The sequence below is a fragment of the Pyxicephalus adspersus genome, chromosome 6 (assembly GCF_032062135.1).
Source record: "Pyxicephalus adspersus chromosome 6, UCB_Pads_2.0, whole genome shotgun sequence".
Lineage (NCBI taxonomy): Eukaryota > Metazoa > Chordata > Amphibia > Anura > Pyxicephalidae > Pyxicephalus > Pyxicephalus adspersus.
In genome coordinates, this window is record NC_092863.1 from 7,534,297 (window position 1) to 7,548,241 (window position 13,945).

The window sequence follows — 13,945 nt, forward strand, 5'->3', positions numbered from 1 at the left end:
GAGGATTCTATATATTCCACATTAAACTAAAATCTTTTTATTTACCAGGGTATGCGTAGGAGAGGGAAAACCACTGTTATTGCAGTCTCTGTTTAAAATGTTCCCACATTTTCTGTCCTGGTCACCAGGTGGTAAAGTTGAGAGAATTCTTTCCATTATAACTTCAAACAGCAGTACCATTTAAGAGAATATCGGCTCTTTACTCCTCTAACTAGAAGAAAAGCAAAATATAAGGCCTAGAAAAACACCTAAAGCTTTTCTGACTGGGTATTGCCAAAAATCTTTACCACAATAGAAATACTGAGCTTTGTCACTTCTTTGTAACTTCAGGATAAAGCTTTTGTTCCGGGTTAGCTGTCAATATAGGCAGAAGCAAGAGGAAAAATGATGGAAGAAAAAGGATTACTGCAAAAGAAGTCATTTGTTTAGTGGGATCAAAACTTCCTACTACCCTCTACAGTCAGTTCTGGAGGCAGAAAAAAGTGTAAAGAGCTGAGAGACTTTGAAGGGACAAAAAGTAATAGCTAGAAAACCATGATCACATGATTTCCAAAACAGCAATTTTTATGGGGTGTTCAAGGAATGTAGTGGTCCAAGGAACCGTTGAGAAATTGGTGACACGGTCGTGAATGCCATGGTTGTGATTGGGTAGGTAGGGGCACGGGGGTTATTCTACTGTAGCACAAATTGCTGAAAACCTAATGCTGGCCAGTTATACCTTGCTGTGTATAATGCTGCATCGCCACAGATCAGTCTGAGCACTCATGTTGACCCCTGTCCCAAGCCAATGGACAGGTGAGCCAAACTGGATAATGGAGTGTCTGGAAGAAATTGGTCTGCTCTGATGAATTCTGTTTTCCTATATATCACATGAAAAGCCAGTTGGGTGTAAATTGTATACTTGGGGAGGAGATGGCAGCAGTGTAATACACTGCTACCATCTCCTCCCTAGCTTCCCCAAGAAGGAAGCTGGCATGCACCATGTGAAATAAATGATTTGCTGCTGAAAACTGGAGGTGGGGTATTGTGTCAGAAATCACAATACCCCACCTCCAGTTATTTAGTGTAGTCCATGCCCTGAGCTGTTTTGGCACAAGGCCACTATCACAGTATTAGGCAGGTGATTTTATTGTTTTAGTTAAATGCTATGCACAGTAGGAAGAACATGTCTGCCATCCTGGTAAATCGCCAGCCGTTCTCTGTACGCACTTCCTGTAGTTTTGCCAGCTTGGCAGAGAATGATATTAAAAAATACTACAGGGTCTCGTTTGATGCAAAACACACATCAAATCTATGCAGCCCCGAGGCAACATGGCTGAGCCTGATTAAAATCGTGGGAGTAAATAAAAATTTTGGAGGGGACTTTCCTTGCAAGAGCTGCAGGACAGCATTTCCTTCTATGTTTTTCTTCAAGCATTCCCGTATTACGGCAGAGAAAACTAATAAATGTTGCCTGACTCCAATAAAGGATATTAAATCTTGAATAACAGCAGAATAATAAGTCGCTTCCCAATAACCTCTTCCGAATGCAGCTTAATAGGATTTGTGATAGGTTTAAGTGGAACATCAAACCCTCACTCATATATTGACCGCTGTTGGATACGTTTTGGGTTGATGGCATGAGTTTGACATCAGCTGGCAGTAACTTAGTGACAACTGCATCCCATACATGTCATTGGCTTCTTGTGTAATAAATATTGATTTTTTTAATAGGAATTCATTGAAAGAATTATTCACCTGCACTTGACCTCCTTCTAACCTGCTTCAAGTGCATTTCATAAACTAGTATGGCAATTACAAAGCCTATTTGATGGGAACAAAAGCTCATAACAAATGTTTTCTGCAGATGGTGACTCTTGGTGAGCGTATCCTAATATATGAAGCTACATCGGGAATGTGAATGACCACTAATAAGCTCTTCTGCTGATTCCTCCTTATTTTGTCCATGCTCCTCCATAGCAAAATAAATCCTATCCGATATTTTCACCAGTGATGGTAAAGTGATGAATATTGAAATGTTTTTAGTGAACTTTTGTGAATAAGAAGTACATAAGATGTGAGCTCTTGTCTGGACCTATTCTTTAGGAAATGAGCTTTAGATGGGTGGCTGTTCTGCACAAATGACGCAGCTTTTGCCAAAACCCACAGCTTGGCTTGCCAAAGCTTTATGATGCATTTCCCAGAAAACAATGAATAAAACAGACTTCTCGGGGACAGAAAAGCAATGAGGGGAAGCGCCAGCCAGTGCTGAGCTGACGTCATTTTTTCAGACTTTTTGAGCGTAAAAGTCATAAATAAAACAGGAGATGGAAATCCAGCGGGAGAAGAGCTGTAAGAGAATTGGAGGAAAGGTAAGAATGTCCATAGGCTCAGGGCATGGATGGGTAACGGCTCCCTCCTTTACAATCTTCAAAAAGAAACATTAATGGAGAGATTGAGATCAGAACGGACACAACACTGGCAGGGCGCCGCCAGAAACGGTGAATGAATTTAAAGGAACAGTCTGGGGTTGGCTTCGCCTTGTGCAATGTTCCACTTTTTGTGGAGGCCTAACAGTCCTAATCCATTTGGCTGCTAAGATTGAAGTGGACCTGCCTTTATCTATATTTTTTATCTTGATTTTTAAATGTATATATGATAGATGATCTGTAAGTGTAACATTTCCAGGAATTTATTAGCACTCATCGCACAGTACTTGCCATGGCAATGGCTTCACTTGCACTTACATTATGGTCTTACCTGATCATCTGGTTGTCCAGGCCCAATTGTGTCTCCTCTGGGGAGGATTTTATCTACTTCAGCCATAAGAAGTAAGTTTATCTGTCTTTAGAATACTTTTCCACAATCCCTTGCATGCCAAGACTGAAAGAAATCAGGGCAGTTCTATGAGCCAGTCAGACTCTACTGAAATGAACATTGGAGGAAAAGGTATAGTGATGGCCTGAATATTGTAATGTGAGGTTTTGTCCAAACTGGGTGCAGGTCATTGGTCCAGATGTACATCCCCTTGAAAATTTAAGGTCTGTTTCCAGCTCAAATCGCAATGCTAGCTGAATGTTAACAAATGTCAGGCATGGAATTCATATATTCTAAAATATCAGGTCCAGGCAGACTGGCTGTGTAAAGTGTCATTCGGCAGAGCAGTTGAAGATGACATAGCAGCGGATATGGAAATCTTCCTGCTACTGATGCTGACTGTTCTTCAGCTCTGTATGTGGTGGAGTTTCATGTACCACCTCTAGTTGACACATCGCTGAGCGCAGGAGGATTAAACGTTCTCCTTTTCACCTTGTACCATTCTGAGCTCTGTGGAATACTAATGTAGCTCAGACACTGTACCAGGGCAGATTTACCTCTGCTGAAATGTTAAATGCTTGGGTTATGCAAACAGTATGGGAACCCAAAGCTGCAAAGTTTTCTGCAGCCCTCTCCAAATTTTAGAAGAACTATGTATTGCTTATTACAAGAGAAATGGTGGCTAGACATGTACACCAGGTGTCTTAAAGTAGACCTGTCAGGAAAAATGCTCAAAGCAGAAGCTATGCTTTGGCATTTTAATAGTATTTAAATCTTGCTTGGGGGGGGGGGGGGGTGTATTACCTATATGTCCTCAACACATACCTTTTCCCATGATGAGCTCAGTGGTAGGGGCAGTGAGATATTATGCAAGTATAAGCACAGGGAAGGTAATTCACCATGTCAATGTTTGTCCAAAATTGATATTCTGGTTCACACAAATAAACCTTTGGGATCTCTGCTGAAGGCTGGGGTTTTCTGAACTGTCTGTAGCTCATTTTCTGAGGAATTATTCAGCAGCTGCATTCAGGACCCTGTCCGGCTCATACACATTCATATACATACAAATTACATACAAATGACTAAGATGTGGTGACCTTCAGGGCCTGACCATGTGCGGCAGATAGTCGGTGTGTATGTAAATCACCTTGCGGCTGGCAGGCGGTGCGGAATAACAATTGTGGCATTCCAGTAATTACATCTGTGTTGGAGTCTGGTGAGTGAACGTTAGCGGGAAGGAGGCCGAGGACCTGGCAGCACTTGAAAAACGCCTGGCGCTCTTGTTTCTCATCCACTAATAACTCCTTGTCATTCACCATCCCCAACAAGGCTCCTGCTGACACTCCAAACCTGTCCGCCACATAAACCCGCACTGTGCTATGCATAAGTTTCCTGTGTAGCCACCGAATGGAGACCATCTTCCAGATTCCGATGTTGAATGTTGCAAAGATCTTGAAATGCAGTTGTTTTAGTTGTCACTTTGGTAGTGTTTTTGTTGCCTCATTGTGGAGCTTCTCTTCCTATTCCTAGTCAGGAGGCAGTTGTCACCAGGATAATGATCCCCATGAAAAGATTTAGCCCTGATTTTTTGCCTGGAGATACCTGTTAAACTTTTCTTATCACTTTGCCACACCAGCACTTTGCAATTGTCTCTGTTGTTTTTGATCAATATAACTCATGCAATTTGATCCTTTGCAATCCACTACAATTATTCCACCACCATTTACTAGTCCAATAACTGACCTGTATTATGATTGAATTCATGATACATAAATCAGAAGAGGAACAGGTGTCTGGAATGGATGTTGGATATATTGTATTTACCTGGTTATATTGTGATTGATGGAATGTTTTTGGAGCGTGAAATCAGCTTTTTGGCTCAGTTTAGACGAGCAGTCTGAACAGGCGTTGGCACCTTTCATAATGAAAGAAAGAGCCCTGTACACACAACACCCATTTTTTTCTATAGAGAGGGAAGGGGGTAGGATGAACAAGTGCCCCCCCAACTGTGTTCTTCTTTAATGACATGCTTAGTGTTTCCCTAATCATCATTTATGGATCCGCCGTGGCGGATTGCTCAATGACATTGGGCGACCGATGTGAACGTCAGATCACCGTCTGAAGGACACCACTCTTTATGTCAAGTGATGATTATCTGATTTGCATATGCAGCCTTACTTCATTATATTAAGTTATAAACCTGTTGGCAATGTAAAAATCGCTTCATTCGTTGTGAAATGTAAAAGTATCTGAGATGAAATGGTTAAACCAGCTGAGATGTCTTTGAGTGAAATCCTTCTGTGCGCTGGCACAATGAAGGGTGGTGGAAGAGTATATACAAGGGGTGCAGGCATATAAAAGTGAACCTTATATTGAAATGAAATGCAACTTTTGGGATTTCTCCATCTTGCTCTCGCCTCTGCTCTGTACAGTACGGTATTGAGGAAACCCATTAGAGGTGATGTACATAACGAGCTCTTTTCACAGGAGGGGCACCAGAACACAAGGGCAGTGCCAGGCTGATTTGGCAGCCGGTTTTTGTGCTCTGTGTGCAGGAGACAGGCAAAAGAGAGGCTGTCACGGCATGGGGAGGAAACTCAACTGATTAATGGCTGGTGTCATACAAACGACAGGATTAATACATTTTCACTGTCAGCAGCGGAAATGCCACATTTGCTTGTGAAAAGTTTGAAATGAGCAAGGAACTTAAAGTGCACCTGTGGTGGATGGACTGTACTAAATGACTGATGGCTAATCCCTGAAATGTTGTCAGAGCCCCTGAAAGTTTTATATATAAATCATATCTTTTTCAAATGTGTTTTTTGCTGAGGCTTAGACAGCCTGGGAATATGTCTCTTGATATGAATGCAGTTCTGTGGGCTGACGGTGGAGATGAGACTAGTCATATCGAACTGCACCTTTTTGCATAATTATTGAACAGATTGTTATGCTTTTTAATACATATTAGGCCTGACAATGATTCTGCTTATACGAGGGGGTGCTGAGAAGTTCCTGGCTTTGCCCCCCTTACAGATGAAATAGAGAAATGAGTGTGGGGGCATATGCCAGCCTAATATCTTAGTATGTAACTGTGCAAATATCAGGTCTTTGCGATTCTTAAAACTGTTTTTTCCCTTAGTGAGAAGCTGTGATGGCAGAGGCACAAGCAAGTTTCACATCGTTGGAGTTATCGGCCGTTATAAAGTTTTTGTTTCTCCAGGGAAAGGAAGGACACTTCTCCCCCAGTGTTTGTGACATCTCAGTGTGAATGTCCTTTTCTGACTTTCCCTGGAGAAAGAAAAAAAACTTCATGACGGCCCGTAACTCCAACGACGTGAAATTTGCTTGTGCCCCTGCCATCACAGCTTCTCACTAAAAGAAAAAACAGTCTTAATAATCGCAAAGACCTGATATTTGGTTGGTTACATTGGTCATTTTTCTATTTCATCTTTAAGGGGGCAAAGCCATCACCCCATTGTATTTTGCCTTTCATGGTTCCTCCTTTGCCCCCTTATCAACATGTCAATGATTTCTTTCAAAAATAAACTTTTACGTTTGGGCTTTGTGCTTCTCTATGCAATATAGGCTGATCATGGACAGCCAGGAAATGAGCATTTTCTGAAACAGGTCAACAAGCTGATGTCTCTTGAGGTAGTGTGCGTCACCTATGGGGGGGAAGTGGTTAAGGCCTCTGAGAAGCAATACGCTGTATCCCATAATAACAGCTCTGGTATCGCTGTCACATAAAGATATAAAAATACATGAGCGGGAAGTCTTCCTTCCTGAACCGGCACGAGTATGTTTACTCAGCCGAAGGCTTCCGATTGTTACTAATTGAAAGCAACAGATACAGTCTGTCTGTCTCTTCAGCTTCCGCCGCCAGGAAAGCAGAGCAAGCCTGGCGCATGGATCTGGGCTAATTGTTTGTGCATTCTAGCCCTGGGTCCTGAATAGGGGACAGTGACAGTATTAGAGGAAACTCCTAATGTATGTGGGTGATGAGGGATATCCCATGCAAGTCAAGAGGGGTGAGAGGTGCCTCACCTGAACACATGGTAGAATCATACACTGGCAGCACCTGAGATGGAGTACGGATGTGCCATATACAGACATTATGGTCTTGTACATACATGCTTTAGCTTGTGCACAGGAAGCTTCTACAAACATTGTGTAAAAGTAAATCTATTGAAAGTTAATCGTTGTGTGCACAAATATTCTGATGGGGCGCTCATATGGTCCAGTGCTTCACCCCCATTTCTACTCCCCACAGGCAGAATTTCATACATGTGCACCATGTTTCCATGTTTTAGCATTAATGACCATTCGGTAAAATTGTTGGCAGTTCCGTTTGTGTGTAATAGGCCTTGATGTTTCTCCAGACTGCACCTTCCATATCACAGATAAACGCTAGGCTCAGCCCCACCTTTGGGCCTTTGGCTATTTCAGGGACAAACCAGACATTTGTGATTCTAGTTTATCTCTGGAGAAACAAAATAGATCAGCTTAAGCTTTCCATCCCAACCTTTCGTTACCCACTGTGTAAAACAACACTTTTTATTGCTCTATGTAATATGTGGAAGAACAAAAACTATCTGGGGCTTTTCTCTGAGATTGCAAAATGATGGAAAAAGCTATTTGCTGTGCCGGCTTGTAAGTAAATAATGAAGATTGAAGCCAATTGTTCCAGCAGTGGCAGGAAAAACACCAATATTATACAAGGAGAGAGAGAGATAGCCGGTGTCTCATCATCTGTCTGAGAACAGGGAGTTCCCACCTAGCCCATCATACGGGGATAAGTCTGCTTTCCTGGTCAGGTCTAAGGTATAGATCCATATTAAAGCACTAATCAACCCAAGAGTATAAATAAAGCTGCCGGGTAAATGACTGAAAAACCCATATTTCTTAACAACAGCAGAAAAGTAAGCTTTGAAAAGATGGAATTTTGCACAGCGATTTTCTTTTAACAAGAGTGTTGGTCATGAGTTCATTGTTTATCCCCTTCTCACAATAGTGGTCACCTGGTTGTCCTGCTGATCCTCTATCTTTTTATTTTTGCTGTACATTCCTATTGACGTCATATTTCATGGCCGGTGATTAAAAGCTTTGCTATGAGGGGGTCATGCGGCACCAGGATGTATGATTCCTTTGGGTTTGTGGTCCACTTTCCCACTCAACGACATGTGCATAGTATAACCCATACTTAGCTGCTTAGGGAACCATCTGCTTCACTGCCAGAAGAAATAAGAACATAATGAGGTGCAAATGTGATTTTTGGTAAAAGAGGAAAAATGAAGTTTGGGGTTGTGCATGACAAAGAAGGGACCATGATTTGTAGATTTGACAAGGAGTGCTGGACATGACAAGGAGAGGTAGATCAAAGAAGGTGTGTGTGAATACCTTGGGGAAAGACTTGATTTTGGGCTATGCCAGGAAGGGGTGGATGTGAGGCATGCCAAGGAGACATGGATATGACCTTGGACCATGACAAGGACCATGCAAAATGTAGATTGGATATGGGTGATAAGATACGGAAAGTTTGGCTTTAGAAGTGGGTGTCTACAGTAACAAAATACTTAGAAGCACCAATGAATGATGTGAGGAAGGGTTAGACTTCATGTTCAGTATTTACTACCATCTATGTCCCCTTTGCAATATTGTTACTTTCAGTACTTGAGCTCCATATTTCATTTTCCCAACAATCTGTTACACACTTACCCATAAAGTTCTCCTACATAAACCAGTACATAAAAATTGTGTTTTCCCAGTGCCCAATGTGGAATAAATGTGGACCAATGTGGAATAAAAAACTAGAGAGAGGATTATAAATAATGTCTGCACTCATCTAGGTTAGAATTTTCACTGTAATCACATTATCCAACCTAATTTCAAGCACAATGTCCATCTAATGGAGTGATGCTGTGCTCCTTGGATCTACTGAAATATAAAAATATTATTGAAAAATTGTTGCACCAGCTCAGAAATAATGTCTAAACAGCAAATTCTCTAACGTCATTGACATGGGGTAATGCCTGTCACATGGAGATGTGGAAATTGCTGGCATTTTTTGGGAGGAGGAAAGATCCTTATTTGCCAGACAACACAAATGGGTCCTCATATTTCCCCACAAGATTGCTTACTGGGCAAAGCCTGGATAAGATCAAACCTCTCTCATTGTTAGTGATCATTGTCCCAAGCAGAGAAGAAGATACAGAATCCATAAAACATTATAGCTGGTCCTTTATCTTCCATTGAAGACAGCTGTGGTGTGTGGTACGAGATCTCTTCTCTTTGCAAAAACTTTCACTAACTTCTTGTTATAAATATGGGGACAGGAAGTGAGGAGAAGCCTTCCTAGCAAGGAAACAGACCACAATGAAAACCTGACACAGGTCCAAAACTAACCCAAGCACTTTGAAAACCAAATTTGAAAACCAACCAAGCCAAGATGGAATTTTCAATTACAGCAACCCAAACCTCCGGCTCCACCAGTCATTTAACTTTTGGTCTTTTCATTGTGTGTTCAGTTTAACACTCAGGCATTTCACTGAAAGTCGCTGGGAATGGGAAGGTGAGGATGGGATAAGGGACCAGTTATCTAATTTGTAATTAGAGCTTGGAAATCCAAACCGGCTTTCTGAGGAACCAAGACGTGATTGATAAATGCAAAGGTTTTTCATTTTTTTAAGTGCTTTTACAAGCTTACTGGGTTCCTCCTTTCCCCCTAATTCATTTCATCAGTGCTGAGGGCCCCACAAGAGCACAGCATCTCCCATGATGAAGAGAGGGAACCGCTGCTGAGCTTTCCAAGGTGCTGATTCTATTCATCTCACATAGAATATTTGTAGCTGTGCTGAATAATTCCCCTTATTATGTTCCATGGAACGGCATGCAGATGTGCGGCATGTTATGTAAGGACTGAGTTGCTCCAGGGATAAATACAGGTTAACCCCTTGCAGGTTTTGATCTGTGCTAGTTACATAACTCACCGGTAAACATTCATTAGGGTGGTTTATGCAATGTTTGTAATATGCTGGGTCAATAAGCTTTCCTTAAATTCCCATTGCTTTATTCATTGAGGAGCAAATCGCTGTAATAAATAAAATTTTGCTTTGCTGTAGTGAGTTCAGGGAAAGACACCTTTTTAGTGTACACATTGCCTTTGCAGTTATTGTATCATTAGTGATCATTACTGGAAAACAGGAACCAGTTTGTAAATGTCTGATCCTTACAGGGTCTCTTGGGTTGTAAGCTCTTAAGGGCAGGGTCTCCCCCGCCGGTCACTGTCTGTATTTATCTGTCATTTGCAACCCTATTTAATGTACAGCGCTGCCTAATATGTTGGCACTATATAAATACTGTCTAATAATAATAATAATAATAATAATATTATTATAGGGTCACTACAAATCATAAAGGGGCACTCAGGCTTATAACATGTTTTCATAAGTGCCAGAACTAACATTATCTAATGTACGGGTAAATATCCTAATGGAGCAAAGTAACCTATGAAGACATTTCTGGTCTGTAAAAGCTCACAGACCAGTAATTAATGGGCTTCTTTTGCTAGTTAAGAGCTGTGAATTACCCAAGCAGAGAATGGTCTTGGCACAACCATTATCTGTGATCCCTACTGACAAGACAAGGTGTCTCAATTAGAGAAAGTGAGAGCTTTAAACCTATTAGTAATTTGAAAAGAAATGGTTCGCATAAGCAAAGAAATGGCTGCAACATTACCAAGCAGGTCACAGTAAATTTATCTACTATTACAAGCTATAAAAACCTACATGTTGCAGAAAAAATTTTAAAAAAAAACATAAATCCCTTTAATAACCCTTTACTTTGGATATACAGTATAGAGTATATAAAGCGTATAAAGAGTAAAAGTATATATCAGGGCAAAATCTAATGAAATATGCAGCACATCAATGCAATACACGTACATTAATCCTTCGAAAGACCTTGTACACCAGCCTTTCGTGAACTTTTTAACATGGGGCGACCCTTTAAATACCTTTCAGGTCCTTAGGGAACCCCTTCTATAATTACTATATCCACAGCTCACAGTACATGAGTATGGTGGTCAGTGGGAAGAATTCCTCCTATATAGAAGAATGTCACCCTTACAGATAGCCAAAGTCATTTAAACTGATCTGTAGGGCCCAAATTGTTCATGGCTCAGGGGACCCCTAGCAATCCCTGAAGGGGTTCTATGACTTTTCTTCTACTTTTATTTCTCACCAGATCAGCAGATCTATTAACCCCTTTCAAACAGATATCAAAAAATTATTTTCCACCAATAGCTGGCATATACATTTGGAGTAGTCCTAGGTTTTACATTTCAAAGAAAACTATTCATTCCCCAGAGCCAGTGTGTTTTTGTGGACATTCCCTTTAAGTGTTTACATTTTGTATATTTGTGTCCTGAAAAATATTTATTCAGCACTGACCTAAAAAATAAGGCAAATGCGCAACACTGCTTTACATTATCATATTGTAGATTTTCCAAGCTGCTGGCTAAGCATGCTCTAATTCACTTTTTAATATATTCACAATTATTATCTACTAATATTTTCTCTTAAGAAATGCAATGCTCTTATGAGGGTTTAGGATCGCAGAAACACGTATTGGGTAGATGGAGTTCTAAAGTGGTGACGAACGCCAAGACGCTTGGTTATGAAGATTAAAGCAATAAATAAAGATCCCTATTTAATGTACAGCGCTGCGTAATATGTTGGCGCTATATAAATCCTGTTTAATAATAATAATAATAATGCTTTTTAATCACTGTATATGGGCTTTGGCGTGAATAAACAAGATCTGCAGGATTTTACCGAGATTGCAAAGGAGGAAACGGCCAGGAAAAACAACAGTGGGTGCCAGTTCAGGGGGAAAATAATAAAGATTGAAGCCGGCTGTGCCAGCTGCGGCCGGAATAACGCATCAATACCATAAGCAAGGCGTTGGAGGGATGTTTTGGAAGCGTTGTTCTCTTCAAGGCACTCCCTACCCTTTTAGTTTTGTACTTTCCCCCTGTTGGGTTTCATACACACATATATATAAATAAATAAATATATATATATATATATATATATATATATACACATTTCATAAATTATTCAGATTTAAATTAAAATACATATAGATAGATCAGATATATTAATAGATTTAAACTCTGGTCATCAGATAAAAATTTCCCTTAGGTGGCATATAAACATAATGACTTACCCTTTCTGGTTCATACTTCCTATCAGACCAGTCCTATATTGCATTTGGGGTCAATCAAGGTTCTGTCTATATTTCAGTGCTGGAGCGAGATATCAGAAGAGTGCTAGCTGTCAAAAGAGTCAAATAAGGTATCATAAGTATTCTTTTCTGTTATATTCCCATAAATTACCATGCATTTTGGAGGGGGGCTAACAAGCACATTGTTGTCAGCTGATCAGTGTTTAGTTTTAGGCTGCAATATAGCTAAGAGCAAAATACAAATTTCCTTCCTGCCAAAGTATTCTGTGATTCCTGCACCTCTACCAGACAGCACATCCAGGGTGACAGCAGTTTTTCTGTTGTAGGTAAAGAATACAAGGGGTTCACTTTTACACCCACAGCCAGCTGACTGTACCGTGAAGGAGCCACAAAAAGACAATGGTTCTCTGCATTTAGCAAGATCTGATTCTTCCAGGGGCTTCTAGCGCTCCCCCTCCTAGGCTAAGTGTTAATATAATGGCTACAAATATAAAAACAGATTGAAGTCCTTTTGTTTACTTACTAAAAAATGTAAATGCTAAAAAGTGTCTGAATCCTCCTGTGCATACATTGCTAGTGAAAATACAATTTGTTATTGTGTGTTCAGCAGACACAAGGGAGGAATGCTGGGAGGAATGAAAAAAAAAAGAGTATGAGCAGTGCAGGGATTGGTATGGGCTGCCATATACATATGAAGGGAACAATGCAATGGATCAATGTTATTCATGGACAATTCTCCTGCAATTTCACGCTGCTTCTATATACACTGGTGATCAAACAAAACCTTCCCAACATACAGATGAACTCATAGCAATGGGAATGATTGATGGAAGGTTACTCTTGGTAATTATTTATGTGAACGAAAGTGGCTGGTGATGAAGTTTATAAAGATACAAGGATAAGGATGAGGTGCTGGAGTTGGCACCATCAGCTACTTAAATCCTGACTTTAAAAACCCAACCCAAGATATGAGCATCTCCTCTTTCACCATGGTATTCACTAGTTTTTAGTCAACACATGTGGCCTGGGCAGTGAGCGGGGTTGATTCTTGCTAGCCCTCAGATGCGTATCGCTGTGACCGTGTCTGACACACAGCCAGCTAGTGGCACATTTTATCAGAGATGGCTGCACACAGACACCTGCCCGCCTCGCCATGCCGCCTCCAAGCGCAATTGTTCTATCACATAACTGAGCACAGCTGCCGGCGGATCTTTGTAACGCTGGATAATTTCTCCCACTGTGCAAGCTGCGACTCTCCGATTCCAAAGCCACCGCTGATTTAACTATTATTTCCTGCCCCTTGCATCATATCCATCTACAACAGTTACATTCACATGCTCGCACAATGCTTATGCCTTAAAGCAGAACTTCAGGGTGTTGCCTGATGCAGTCCCAATAAGTTTGATGTGTACTGAAAAAATTAAAAAAACAAAAAAAAAGAAAACTTTCAGCAAACCCACTACACAAATCAACATACTGACTTGATAAAGATAACAAAAAAAAATGCTTTTGTTGCAATATTCACTTTTAATCCAGAGATCTTGCCTGCAGTACTTCTTTTCCACCACAAGATGCCCCTAATCTAATAGTCAGCATTATTCAACCTACTTCTCCTAGGCCCAGACTGTTCTGATTTTTATCCCAGTCTGTCACTGGACAAGTAAAAAAAAAAGCAGCACAGGAATGAGCTCATCTCTTTGTCTTCTCTCATTCACAGCACACAAATAATTGGCTCCTTCTGCTGCTTTTAAATTTCTCATACCAGCCCTGCCAAACGTAGGCTGCCCCAAACTGATACCGGCTCATATTCAGGTACTTACACTGCTTGTATTTAGAACATGCATTTCAGACCTCTCCTGCCTGCATGCACTGACTGCATTGCTCCAGACTGAGTTCCTGATGGCGA

General features: G+C 40.8%; 1 long non-coding RNA gene across 1 annotated transcript in view; it reads right to left on the minus strand.

The window, feature by feature from the left end:
* Positions 1 to 13,945, minus strand: part of LOC140333028 (uncharacterized) — a 48,029-nt gene that overhangs the window by 27,056 nt on the left and 7,028 nt on the right. The window contains exon 2 of the long non-coding RNA XR_011921270.1: positions 12,022 to 12,128. This is a non-coding gene — a long non-coding RNA (uncharacterized lncRNA). The remainder of the gene's footprint in view (positions 1 to 12,021; positions 12,129 to 13,945) is intronic.